Genomic DNA, 15,047 nt, shown 5'->3' with positions numbered 1-15,047 from the left:
CATATCTGCTGCTCATAAATAGGGGAGCCAGGAGCATCCATTACCTCTGTGGTGACAACCTGTTCTTTGCATTTCCTTCAGTTTGTCACGCTGGTGTAAAGGAGCTGCGCGCCAAAATGAGGGCAATGAGCTTTTCCGTTTAGTGTGTCACATTTAAATCAGTAAGTGGGCCAATGGGGGAGTTTAATAGAACAAATGAAGTATAAAAAGGTCCTGGATCTGGGGAGTATTTCACTGACATCATCAGCAAACAGCATACTAAACAATGTTTTCCTTGGATGACTCAAAGAGGCTGGCACTGGGAGATGTTTATTGTTCCTGCTGTTACCGTTTTGGAGTCTGGGAAACTGTTCAAATCTGGAGGCATAAACACCTCATTGAGGAGACTATACACTCTATCACATTACATTTTCATATTATTGTTCACTTTCAAGGGCAGATTAAAATGCAAGCAGCGCTTTGGGTTTCATGTTTTGATTATGATTATGAATCGTTTCAGCCAGGCTAGTGAATGAGCTGTTTATGAGCAAAACAAGACAAAAAAGAGAGGATTTTGAATTCATGAATCAACAGTTAGTGTGTTGCTGATCTGAAAATGAGAGTAACAGCTACATTTGGACAGACAGAGGATAAAAAGCTTGAAAAGAAATGTAAATACTTACAATAAATTCACTTAAATGCAGATAAAGTTAAAAAAAAAAAACATCAGTAGGCATATAATAAGTGACGAATAAAGTTATAAAAGCAAAGAACAGTTCAGATCCACGGTGTGTTGAAGCAGACAGCTGGGTTAGTGTGCGGCAGAGTAAATTCCAGGAAGTTATCGACAACTTCCGGTCATATTTTTAAAAAATAAAACAAATAGCGTTACGATTTGGGGGTAAAGAATTGCATTTTATAACAAAAAACTTCAATGTTAATGATGAAAACGCAAAAATATGTTGTGAGGTTTTTTTTTTTTTACGTCTTCTTCGATGGGCCGTCTCATTTAGGGGATACTGTCTACGGCTTAACGTACGATATTATTATTATTTTTTATTAATTTTTTAAAAAAATAATGATATAGACTTAAATCATTTTAAAACATCCAAAAGATTATGTGTTTTATAAATAAAATAAAATGAAAATAATAATTAAAAAAAAAAAACTTGTGTGGCATGGACGCTGAGTACTCTTCGAAGCTACTTCCGGTTTGAGTTTGCGTCGCCGTGCGTAGCTTCACCAAACCGCTGCACTGGACAGCTCTGCGTTTAGCATTGGCAGCCAGACCTAACCAATCTGTTCCCACTGTTGCTGAGCACGGACGAGCACCGGGAAAGTCGGAAACGGAACCGAACCGGTAAGTCTGAGCGTTTTCTTCCCGTCCTGTCACGCGTGGAGTGGCGGAGCGTGTGTGTGTGTGTGTGTGTGTGTGTGTGTGTGTGTGTGTCCGTGGGAGAGGAGAAAGTTTGGACTCGGCTGTGATTGATGCTGAGGTGATAGTTTCAGGTGTGCAGGTTGGCTGAGTTGAGAAAGCCGAGCATGATGTTGAGTTTTATGTCGCTCATCGCTTTCACCTGAGTGTTCACCTGATTGGTGGATTAACTTCACGATAGGTGTCGATACAGATTATGGATTTAAGAGGTTGTGCTTAATTGCTCACTAGATAATCAGCATATACACCAAAAATAAGTCACGTGACATCCAGAGAAAACATCTTAAAGCAGATAAAATAGGATGTTTCATCTTTATTCTGAATTATCTGCACCAGGATTCCCTGAAAAACTACTAAAGTAACTTTTTCATGCTCAGCTGATGGTCGATGTTTGCACAACTCGCTTCTCTCATACTCCCATCCCTCCCCTGTATCTAACATTAAGCTCACACCCTGACTTAATGATCCTTCTTAATGGTATTTTCTCTGGAAATTGTCAATAAGTAACCCTCCAAGTGCTCAGCCCTCTCCACTGCAGCCTGCTGATTTTATGTTTTGCTTGAAATTAAAAAAAGAAAAGAAAAGAAAGCATCTTCTTTTCTCTGGAGGCAGTTTTCTTGTGCAAACTTGAACTTCTTTATTAAACCAAAGTGACCTTAACTTGTGTCTTTCACCCTGACATGGATAATCAGCATCACATCATTTGTAGATGTAGTTTTTGGCTTTGCTCTGGAAACATTCATGAAGTGTTTGCATAACTGTGAGTCCAGTAAATCTGTGTGTCCCGCTGAGGGGCACGGAGCTACATATCATAACTGACTGCATATTCAGGGTTCACTGCTTTTTGAAGGGGGCAGAAATTTGACTTTGCATGCAAAGACCCGGGGACATGGACGTGTTGTCATGACGTGCTGTGACTCCACACACGCTGAATACAATTTTCTTGGAGCAATTATGAGACATTTAACTTCCTTTATACTCTGGGAGGGTTTTTGAAGTTTGCACAGAGAGGAAAGTATTTGTTGTTGAATTGATCCGTCTCCGTAAAACGAGCAGAGTGAGAGTTTTGCTTCATTCTGCTGGATTATCCACTGAATTCCTCATGTTCTGCTGAAAGCTTTATGCTCAGTGATTGTTACAACAAGTCGGAGGTCTGATAAATCAAGTGGAACATCACAGCTTTGATTTACACACCCTGACTGAGAGCAGCTGCTCTTTATGAACACTCTTTATTTATGGTCAGCACCTTTTCTAACTGCCTTTTCCTGCCCAGCATCTGCGCCTGATATACGTGACAATCTGTCACGCCGTTATGATGGAGTGTGCAGTAATTCCTCAATCATTGGAGCTTTATTGTTGCTTTATGCTACGCCAAAGGGCTTAAAGAGCGTTTGGACCCTGTGAAGAGGAGGCAGAGCGAGCAGAGCTGGTGTTCAGTGGTACTTACTCCTTTTTGTCACGAGCTGTTTGGTGCGGGACTTCTGGTTTCAGGGAAACAGAGCTGTAATTACAGTCCGTGTAGATGTGGTGAATTTAAGGGTGCAAATTCAACGTGGAGGTCTTCTGTTCAGCTGTCAGTGAGAATCCTGCTTGGTGGGGCTCGCTGGATTATTTTGGTGAACACATGAGAAAGCAGAGATGTCTGAGGATCCCTGTTTTGGAGTTTGGTGGTTTGTGGACAACAATGCAGAGTCACTGCTGAGATGAGAACAACAGTTTTTCCTCCTTTGAGAAAGCATGGAGATATTTTAAAGCATGCTGTGTTCTCCTTCGCATCAGGTCTGAAGAAACTGTGTTTGAACTGTTTTTAGTTTAGCTCTGACTACGGATGGGTACTGAATTAGGTACTTTACAGGTACTGACCGAATTCTGTCTGTGGTAATGGTACCATGTTTAGGTACCGAAACCATCCTTGTGACTACGAGGGAGAGAAAGAAGTGATTGTCCTTGGGATGCATGATATATCTTAAACAGTCTTTCTAGACCCAAATAATCTTATTTTTTCTGACTATGTGAACACCAAAACTACCTAAGAAAAGTGGACTCTCTTCTTTTATGTCTCTCTTCCTGTTTTTGATCCAAAAAACAGATTAAATGTACTTTTTTCTTAGTCACGTTTGTCTCGGGCACTCCATCTTCTGATCATCTCCATGGTCGTCTTTTCTCATGATTGCGCCACACTTTCTCTCTGAACTGTCTCAACACATCATCTGTGTCATAATTGTTTTTTTGTTTTTTTGAATATTGATATCGGCAATCAGCCATAACAGCAATACTAATATCGGCCAAAATTTTCATATCGGTGCATCCCTAGATTTTCCATACTGGACATGGACACTAGGGATGGGTACCTTTCACATTTGAAACGATACGGTACAGATGTCCGGTACCTGGCAATCTGAATCGGTACTCAACAGTACCAATTTTTGGTACTTTTGTATGTTTATGTGGTAAAAATATTAATTTGTTTAATAATAAAAGGTTTTTTTTCAGTTTGACTTATTTATTCTTCGATAGATAACCTTATAGTGCTGTGTTCATGTCCAGTATGGAAAATCCCCTTCTCTTCCACTTCCTCACAGTCACAAGGATGCATTTAGGTACCCAAACATGGTACCTTTTGATTTTTCATGAATCGGTACCTGGTACTTTTGACAGAATTTGATCGGTACCTGAAGAAGTACCTAATTCGGTACCCATCCCTAATGGACACATCATTGCAAGTTTGAAAAATAAATATGTTTCAAATTTGGTACAGTTAAGTTGAAATGTCCACATATAGTTTTTTTTTAGTTCTGATCTGATTTTTTCACGTTTTGCAGATACCTACATTTTCAGACCCTTAAAAATAATCCACCAAAATTAAATACATATCCTTTTTTCTTTAGCTTATAAACTGAACCGTATCACAATAAACTTGCTCTCTCAACCAGGTTTTAATAAAGAACTAAATAACAATAAAAATAATGAATAAATAGAATAGTTCAGAATCAAAAGCCATCATACAACTCAATTTTATAAAATATATTTTTTTGAAAGTCAATAAATCAAGAAGAAACCTTTCAGAAGTGCTGGTGTTAAACTTTATGTACAAAAGATACCGACCAAAAAAGCGTACAGGGAGATAAACATGTCTATTTCAACAAACTGTAAAACCCTGACTTACATTCTGTCAGAGTTAACAGCACAATTAACTCAATTTTATAAAATATATATTTATAAAAAGTCAATAGTTTAAGAGGAAACCCTTCAAAAGTGCTGTTGCTAAACTTTTCTCACAAAAAATACTGACCAAGAAGAAGAGCAGAGAACAGGGAGATTTACAGCAGCCGTAAAGCGTGATGGTGCTGAAAACATGTGAAAACTGGATCGTTCCTGATCACGTAACGAAATCCAGAGCTACTGATCCTCCAAAAATGGACATATCAGGCGCCGATACTGATCAGTGTATTGGATTTGGACACAACCAGGTGCTGGGCATCTGTACCGTACCATCAAATGTGAACCTTACCCATCCCTAACTCTGACACAGACTGCAGAGCCTGTAAAGGTGAGAGCTCTCTGTTTAGGAGCTACTTCTGTTTACATTCATTATAAGAAGAGGATGAATAAGACCCAGCCACGCAGCTGAAATGTTTACTGTCACTAATTGGATTTATTGAGGAAAAAAGGTCTAACCTTGTTCTGTCTCTACTCCAGCAAATATGTACGACTTCAGCTCTGGGTTGTAGTGACTGACTCGTTTTATTGAAGAGTTTTATTGTGCGTGAAAGAAAGCTGAATGTTCGCACAAACAACATAATCAGGAGTAGGTGAAGGAGATGATTACGTAAGAGAAATATTTCACAAATTATAACCACCAACACAGCCTGCAGCTGCATGCAGACGGCAGAATATCATCTGTGTTTTGATCACTTCTCATCACCTCATCGTCCAACTTTCGTTAAAAGCTCATCACTGTACAGAAACAGCATACTTTGAGCTGTAAAAGTTGAGATCCTCAGCAGTTTTTACACTTTCTGGTTTTGTTTATTCACAGATTTCCTTTGGGGCAGTTGTAGCTCTGAGCTGTGACGTGTAATCGAGCAGTAAAACCACCAGAATAGGCGCCCTGCAACCGGAGAGCAGGAGATGTTTAGGATAAGGATACGCTGAGCCGTGTTTTGGCTCTTGTGAAGCTTGAGCCGGCTGCCAAAGAAATGCACAAGGAGGAGGCCTGTGTGTGGCTGCTCAGGTGCAATGCATCTTGGTACATGTAGGAAACTTGTCTTTGGAAGCCAGGGACGTCTGTGTCTCTGTTTTGGTCGTGTTTCTGAATGTTTACCCATCCTGTCGTCAGAGATGATGATGCAGAGTGGCAGGAGACAAACATCCCGTCTGTCATTTTGTGATTTTGGAGGTGAACACTCATCTGAACATCCGCTTCAGGAAGCCCGTTATGAAACAGACGAAATGCATTACAGTAGTTTGATGCTCCTGGTTGCGCTGGCAGTGAAAACATTTGCTCATCTCGTGGGGTCATTTGACAGAACGCATCAATATTAGATGTAAAAAGGGGTCGCTCTGCGTCCACATGGGGGATTTGATGGATCGGGTAGAGAGTCGTCTGAGACTGTTTGTGTTTTCCTTTCCAAAGACAGAGTTACAGACAAATAAAGATACATTCTTTATGCCCTGAAACTGATTTTACATCAACAGCTTGTTTGAGACTTCCTGTCTTTTATACCCCCCTCCATTTGTCACAAATATGTGCTTTCTTCCACATTCACAAAACAGACTCATTACTGTAGCTTTGGCACTTTGAGGAGAATCTCCCATTATTTTGCATCATTGCACACACTCCCTCTACAACACCAAGCTTAAAAACACACAGTGAGAGCGCCTGCTTTGAGCATCCTGCTCTGAGGATGTAACGTAAAGATGTTTTCAGGATTAAAGTGATGAGAGAGAAAGACGTGATGTGTGACTGACGAGGGGCAGCTAACACGGTCCAGTTTGGTGCAGCTGCAGAGACACAGGACCGAAGACTTTCTACTTCTTGAACATTGAAAGCCTGCTTTTGTTTTTTCTTTTATTTCAATAAAGATTTAAAATATTAACTTTTACTTTAAAGGTAGGGTTGGCAGGAGTTTTCAAATACTTGTTAGCAAAGGTGTTAAGTAACGAAGTACGAAGGACTGAGCTTCTTCAGCAGTCTGTTCAGTCTCTGTCTCCTGGATCCTGTCTGCTCACAGCAGGTGAAGCTCTGGTGTTAGCTCTGTTAGCCATGTCTGTGAATAGCATGCTCTGCCTTCTGGTATTCCCTCTGTTGCTGGGTTAGCATGGCTAGCTCATCCATCTTATTGGAGATAGATCTTACGTTCCCAATAACGATGGATGGAAGGACAAGTCCATGTCCTCACTTCTTAGCTCACACCTGAGAACCAGCACGTCGTCCTCACCTCCTTCTCCTCACCTTGTGGGGAAACATCTGGCCTAGCACCGGTTAGCACTGACATGCTACAGGCTGCTAACAGCTGATTTCACATGTAAACAATGCAGCCATGGTTACAAGAAGGATCTCCAGACAAACACAAGAGCAAAAATAGTAAAAATATCACTGAAGACCAATAAATGAACCACACAAAGTAGTTTTCCTAGCAACTGTTTGCACTTTAGTTTTGAAACCAGTACTTTTACACTTTACATATGTAAAAATCTTGAGTTGATACTTCAACTTCTGCAAAAGTCTTTTTAAACCCTAGTATCTTCTACTTTAGTAATAAATGTGAATACTTTTGACACCTCTTCTTGTTCGTAAACACAACTTTAAAGCTAGGCTCCTCCTCCTTGTCTCAGTGCCAGCAGCAGCACACACCCAAAGCCTCCAACCATGACTACGTGAACACACTCACTAGCCCAGCAACCACCCGTAGCATCACGTTTTTACATAGGAGAGACTTGAGAGCCGTGCCCCTGACTTAACATGTTGGCACAAGCTAGCCACGGGTATTTGACACATACCTGGATAGCAGAAAGCTAACTCACAAGGCTAACTTGCTCTTTGCTGCTCTCCAGGTTCCTGAAACTGAGTGAAGGTCAAGCCAAGTTTCACCCTCATTGTTTTATTTGTCCGTGCTATGTATGCTATCATAGCTGCTCTGATTAGCTTCTTCCACTAGCTAATCAACACACAAAGTCATTTGTGCACTGGGCCCTGTGATTGGCTGAAGTATCCAGGATTTCTCTGTCCAGAATACGACTATGACATCAACATATAAGGCCGAAGAGGGGGTTTAAGGCAGACACAGATGCTGACACACAGGCATGGAGGCCTGTAGGGGACGATTGAGCAGGATTTAACTGTAAAAGTTAACATTTTATTTTTTCAAGCAAACCCTTTAAGCAAATATTTGTGTGTGCTTTTTCCGCTCCTGCTCTGGGGCTTTCTGCTTCATCTTCCTCTGCTGCTGGTTTCCTCCAGAGGCTCATAAATAACCGTGTGTGTCATGCTAACGTGCATAAAAACTCTGTCTGAGCCTCTTATTGGAGCGTGTTGAACTCTTAGCCGAGCCTTTTTCCTCTTTCATATTTCTCTCCCTCAGCCACTTGCTGCCTCTCACCTTGCGGCTCTCTCTGTGATTTTTCTCATCAGCTGTTCAAGTGGCCTCTTTACTATTTCGCTCTGACCTTCTTCACATCCTCCTCCTCACAGTTATCTTTGCTATCATCACCCGCTGAGCCAAGGTGACCGGCGGCGCTCGCTCTGAGCCGCACACACAGCTGGAGCCCGTGGGGCCGCGGACTGAAATGTCTTCACTTTGGGATGTTTGCCGACCTCTCCTCTTCCTCTCCTTTCTCTTCCTCTCTCTGCTGCGACTGCTCACCTTGCTTTCCGTGACCTTCGCTTGGATTCTGTGAAATGTTTCGTGCTAAAAGCGGTGCCTACTTCCCCCAACGCCAGAACAAACACACAGTTAATTCTCAATTAGCTCGGGGACATCGCCGTCCCAACAAGCCCGGCGGAGCAGCAGCAATGTCATGTCCAGAGCTGTCATAGCTGGTGGTTGTTAACGTTAAACACACATGAAATGCATTTTATAACCAAACTAAACTCATGCATTTAACATCTGCGTGTGGGCTGTGCGCTCTGATTTCACTTTTTCACAAAGATTTCTTAAAATATTGTGAAACATGAAAAAGTTACGGCTCATTTCGCTCAAACATTGAGTTATCTTATCAGCATTTAGGAATTTCAGATGCGTCCTCTGGGGGAATATTATTCCCACGCTCTGCATTTATTCAGATGTTGTATCATAAATTAGTTTAACAAGCAGGCTTGATGAATTATGAATCCCTCCACCTCACTTCAGAGGGTTTTTTCAGAGGCGAGCTTCAAGCTGTGCAGGGATGTTCATGCAGCTTAATCAGAAAAGGTGATGTCTTTAAGAGAAATCAACCTCAGCCTCACCCTCTCCCCCTTTCTCCCCCCTCCTTCGCCCTGAAGGAGCGGTGGAGTGATTGTGCCCTTTCACTTTGGTGCCCTCCGCTGCCCGGAGTCGCTGACCTATGTAGAGCTGGAGGTGGCAGAGACGGGGTTGTGGGTTGGAGTGGATGAGGGTCACGGATTCTGACAGCTGCACAGAGCCGGCCTCGGGGCATGCAGCCTGCCCTTTCCCTGTCCCAAGCCCCCTCCTCCTCCTCCTCCTCCTCCTCACCCTTCCTCACTGGCGTACCCTGCACCAGAAACCCTGAGGAGGCTCAGGTTAGGTTTCACCCTCCTCTACTGACACCTTTCACACCTCGGCGCCCCCTTTGTGCCAAAACAGGAAGTGATCTGGCAGCAAGAATCCAAACCAGAGCAGAAGCTTCATATTTGAGCTCTTTTTGATTCACGGCCACAAAATGTTTGGCTTCATTAACAGAAGGCAGCAAAAGTCTCCGTAAATACACTCCCACACACTCCAGAGTGTGTAATGACTCACGCAGACAGTGACCCCAGTGTTGGAGCACACACACACACACACACACACACATGCATACGCACACACACAGTGGTGCGTTTATGCTCTGGGGTTAAACACTGGCTCAGTGTGTTCGTCCAGGTAAACCTGCTCCACCTCTCCTCACAACAACATCACTAAATGGACCGCTTGTCTGAGTCCGTCTGCAGGAGGAGGAGAGGGGCCGCGGCAGAACGGTTTGATGCTTCAGACAGCTTTCATGAATATGCATATGTTGTGTGCGCACACTGGAGAAAACTGAAATCTTATCAAGTGTTTTTGTCTTATTTCCAGTAGAAAATATCTTTTTAGACTAAATATGAGCCACATTCACCTGACCAGTCCAGAAAAATGTCTCATTTCAAGTTATTTAAAGACGAAAATGGGGTCTGAATTGCTGTAACAAGTTTAAAAAAATCTGCCAATGAAACAAGAGAAAAGTTGTATTAAGACTAGGGATGTTCCAATACAGTTTTTTTTTATTTCCAATCTGGTTTGTTATGTTTTTACGATATTTTTTGCCGATTACAAATCTGATACCAATATCTTTCTCTGATAAATCCCATACTCTGTTGTAGGGCTGAACAATTTATCGTTTTCAGATCGAAATCGCAATTTTAGACAATGCAATTTTGAGATCGCCAAAGCAGCAATTTTTTGCAGTGCTCCTGACTGACTCAGGATCTGTTGTGTCAAGTATTATACACATTCTGTTTTACAAATTTGTAGACAGTCTATATGTTAAAAGTGCTGGTAAGCAGGTCAACAACACAAAGCCTCTGTTTAGGAGTAGAAGCTGATGAAAACAGATTATTTATCGTCACTGTTGATGATTAAAAAATCGTGAATTGCAATATCTGCCAGAAAATTTAGATCTTTTCTTAAAATCGTTCAGCCCTACATGTGAATATCCCAAAGCTTGATTTGAAGAAAATCGTGAATCGAATTGAAATCACAATATCTGCCAGAAAAATCGCAATTCAATCTTTTCTTAAAATCGTTCAGCCCTACTCTGTTGGGTAATTCTGTTATAAATGATAAATCATGTTTGTTGTATTAAAGTGAGCACAGGCTCTGTTGGTACCTCTTCCAGGAACACTCACTTTAGAAATGTTGCAGGTAGGGATGCACTGATCCAACTTTTGTTCTTACCAATACTGATACACACCCGATACCAGAGTTAAATGACAACCTTTATGCCCTACTGAGGGGAAAGACTGTTAATGTTTTGGCTAAAAGGCAAAAAATGAGTAGAAGGAAACACTTAAGATATATTTTTTTAAAATATGAAACGTTTAAATAATTACCGGCAATACAATTCTTCAGAATGTACAGAAGTTATTTTCAAAGGTTAAGTTTTAAAGATTAGCTTGTCCATCGTTATTGGAGATAGATCTTACGTTTCCAATAACGATGGATGGAAGGACAGGTCCATGTCCTCACTTCTTAGCTCACACCTGAGAACCAGCAAGTTGTCCTCATCTCCTTCTCCTCACCTTGTGGGGAAACATCTGGCCTAGCACCAGTTAGCATTGACATGCTACAGGCTGCTAACAGCTGAGTTCACATGTAAACAATGCAGCCATGGTTACATGTAGGATCTCCAGACAAACACAGGAGAAAAAGTAGTAAAAATATCATTAAAGACACAAAAAGCTTGGTGTCCACGACCAACAAATGAGCCATGCAAAGTGATGATCCAAATTACTTAAAACAAGACATTTTTCTGGACTGGTCAGGTGACTGTGGCTCATATCGAGTATAATAAGACATTTTCTACTGAAAATAAGACAAAAACACTTGATAACATTTCAGTTTTTTGCAGTGTGTGTGTGTGGTGTCTCATGTTAACATTCTTAAAAACATATTTTTGTCATTTTCTCTGTACTCACTCACAGTTGTTCATTCACTCCACTCCTTCACACCTGGTAGACTCCCGGCACAAGCGCGGTCTTTCAGTGGAGCCCAGCCAGCACAGTCAGGGGGGGTTAATTGCCTTGCTCAAGGGCATCCTAGTCATCAATATTGACAGAAGGGGAGAGCGTTACTCATTTGCTTTTTCCGTGTCCAGATTATTCACGGCTGAGTTTTTCGGTGTGTGTTGAGCTCTTCATCACTCTCTGAGTCTTTTATTTTACACTAACAGAAAAATGATGCTAACATTTGTGTGTTAAGGCCTGAAAGACGGTTTAAGGACGCTCCAGTGCTGCTCAGTGTGTGTTAAAGCAGGCAGACTAACTCATCCCTGACATTTTTCAGTTGGTGGTTCAGTCTGAATGAAACGTGTCGATGAAGAAACAGATATCTATCAGAGAGAGATTATTAGAGGCGAGGATTCAGGATCAGGCTGCTCTCTAAAAGCTTTGAATGATGGTGTGTGATTGAGCATGAATTGGCTCTCGCTTCAGCTTCAGCCTTTGTGCTGTCTGAATATTTAAGGTGAGGGGTGAGTGGCCACTTGAAGACATAAAAAAATGAATTTCAAAGAAGGAAAGCTCAAAATTTACCAATTTATAAAGCTGTAAACTGTGTCTTCTTGTACAACATACCCCATCTGAAGAGCCGGGAGATGAAACGATCTATATCCTTACATCTGTGCGCAGCGGCAGATTTCAGCGATGTCTTTTCAAAGTCCAGATGCTTAAAATGAGTGATAATGGGCTCAAATTGGTCATCTTAAAGGCTTTTCCTACCCCTCCTGAATTCAGCTGCCCACTTTTTCACTGTTGGTAAAGTTGGAGCATCATCCCCTGATGAAGCAACCATGACGGTGTGAATGTCCTGGGGAAGTTAACCCCTTTTTCTGCAGATATTTAAAAAAAACACCACGATGCCAAATTTGATCCATTTTCCCAAAATTTCTTTGGTTCTACTTTTCAAAGTCCCCAAACACGAAATCAGGGTTAGTTAATCTGATAATAAACCATGCTGTAAGTGTCAGAAAATGTTGAATTTAATGCATGCCAAGTTTCATCACTATGGCATAACTCCTTCGAACTTTTCCTCCTTTGTACAGTTTGTTCAGGCAGTTAAGTGAGTCCATGAAGCAGTGGAGTGTTGACAATCTACAAATTCAAAGTTTTATTGTGATTTTCTGACTTTGAAAAGATTAGAATTTTGAGTTTGGGCGGAAAAATCAATGAATTAAAATATCAGAATATTTTTGGTTAAGGATTTTAAACTTTGAGGTTTTTGTTACAATTTTTTCCCCCAGTTTCGAATCTTTTAGTTTTTGTTTCCTTTTTGTTTCCAAAAAAGTTAAGTGTCAGATCACCTGAATAAATCCTTAAAAGAACCTCACATGTCATGTGCATTTTTTAGGGAAATATGGCCCCTAATTTGGTCTGTCAACATCATCATCATTCAACTTTTTCACTTGGTCTGGTGTTGATAAGTTAACTTAAAATTGCAAAAATCAAAGGTATCGAAGAATCGCAATTGGCCCCAAAATTGTAGAGAATCAGGAGAAAAGCATTTTGTCAAAGCCTTATTGATTTTAAACAGATTTAAGTCTTTAAAAACTTGAAATTTTGAGTTTGATTTTTTTTTTTTAGGATTTGCGTATCTTTGATTTTTTTTTCTTGAAATATTCACTTATTCTATTTTTAATTTTTTTTTTTCATTTTAGCATTTCATTTATTTTGTATAATTACTTTTTTAATAATCATAATATAAAAATGATTTATAAATATATATTTAAATATATATATATAAATATATATACACACGGAGATCAGCTTTGATCGGATACCTAATATATATATATAAATATATATATATATATATAAATATATATATATATATAAATATATATATATATATATATATATATATATATATATATATATATATATATATATATATATATATATATATATATATATTTATATGCATATATATATATATATATATATATATATATAATTATATATATATATAAATATATATATATATATAAAATCTGATTAAGACAATACCAATGCCAACACAGCATAGCATCTGATGGTAACTCTCTTGGGACATATGGTTCAAAAAGCAAAAACAAACACAGGACAGTCTGTTAGCTTAGCATCAGCAACAATGTGGCTTCAATGTCAACAGTGGAACGTGGAAACAGTCCAATATTCTCATGAATAGATGCGGTGCTGATTGTTTTGGGAGGTTTTCAACATGACTGAAACTTTATAAAATAACATGCAGCATCTGAAAAGCTCAGACAGGAAAGCATGCAAATAAATCTGTTTTTTTTTTTCCTATCAAAACTAATTTAAATGGAATTAATGAGCTCAAAGTGTCTTTTAGCTTTTACTTTTTCCTAGTTATTATTGTTAAAAAAAAAAAAAAAGTGCGCAGCCTAACTTTCTTTCCTCTAAACTTCTGCAAACCCCAGCATCAAATCAGGACTCAATATTAGCAGATATTAGACATTAAAAACCTGAATCAGTGGTTAAAAATGATGATCAGGAAGTATCTGGGTCTTATGTGTCATAAATGTTTGGAGAAAATCCAAAGACCTTAAAAGACAAACTTTCACTTTTTGACATGTGGTAAAATCTGTTGAATTCGTCTGCAAAATCCAACAATCTGTTTTTTTTTTTGCTCGTGTTGAAAGAATTGAAAGAAGCTCGTCTTCTGAAGTGTCTGCTCTTTAAAATCCATATTTAACAGGTTCAGAGGGCATTTTGTTCTGCTGCGGTGCTTCAAACCTGTGTCAATAAGCATGATGGGTAATTTTCTCAACAGTCACTCTTATCTGGCTCTCGACCTGAGTCTTCTTGAAGCGAGCCCTGGAGACGGTGACGACTAACGAATCCGTTCCACTGCTCCTCCATCAGTAACTCACAGAATATTAATTATTAGCTCACTTTGACTCGTTACAGCGGCGTCGTGGAGATTGTGGATTGTCTCACGTCTTTCCTTTAGGCTAACAGCTGTTCCATCTCCTGCACGGCAAACCACTCCTCCTCTGCCTCCTGCCGCGGCGGCTATCAGCTGTCAGAGTCATTACAGCTCGCAGGAGGTGGTACGAAAGCTTCCTCCACCCTGCCAAGCCACCAACCCCTCACCCGCCTCCATGTCTCATTGATCAGACAACTAATCCATGCTGATCACAGGAACCTCCACCTTCAGAGGCCTGCATGGGAGCGTCTCTCATCGAGCCGAGCACGCTGTGAGGAGAGGAGGCCGGGTATCACTGGGCGTGTCTCGCTTCACCCCAGATAGCCCGGCAGCACCGGTGACGCTGCGATTGACGTGGAGGGTGACTCAGAGTTTCTGATATCATTGAGCTTTCCTTTTCCATTCAGCGCTGTCTCCGTTTCCTCACAGTGAAGTGGAGCTTAGCAAACCAATCAGACCAGCGCCGGCCTTTGATTAAAAGTCAGATTATCACGCTAACACCATATGTTGGATTAGCAGCTCTGGGAAACTGACCTGTTTTTATATACATGTGTTTCCCCTCGATACCTTCCTCTTCCTCTTCCTCCTCTGTCACAATGTGAGCTTCATATGGAAAGACGTTTGAGCATAAAAATTACATCAGTGATATCAACCATAGTTCAGCTTTACTACAACTCAGTTTTAGAGTACATGTACTTAGTTTTGGTTTACTAGAGCCGTGTAGACTTTACTAGTATGAGTACTAGAGGAGA

At 40.5% G+C, this 15,047-nt stretch overlaps 1 protein-coding gene across 2 annotated transcripts in view; it reads left to right on the top strand.

Annotated features, from left to right (window-relative positions):
* The first annotated feature begins 1,258 nt into the window (after window positions 1-1,258).
* znf385c (zinc finger protein 385C) overlaps window positions 1,259-15,047 on the top strand; it is a 187,811-nt gene continuing 174,022 nt past the window's right edge. For both annotated transcript variants that reach the window (XM_074696949.1, XM_074696948.1), the window contains exon 1: window positions 1,259-1,339. The gene's annotated coding sequence lies outside the window, so the exon portion shown is untranslated. The remainder of the gene's footprint in view (window positions 1,340-15,047) is intronic.

Source organism: Halichoeres trimaculatus, unplaced genomic scaffold (genome assembly GCF_033239565.1).
Source record: "Halichoeres trimaculatus isolate MK-OKI-2021-1 unplaced genomic scaffold, fHalTri1.1 fHalTri1_scaffold_20, whole genome shotgun sequence".
NCBI lineage: Eukaryota > Metazoa > Chordata > Actinopteri > Labriformes > Labridae > Halichoeres > Halichoeres trimaculatus.
The sequence above is the reverse complement of the archived record's forward strand: the minus strand, read 5'-3'. Positions and strand labels throughout refer to the sequence as shown.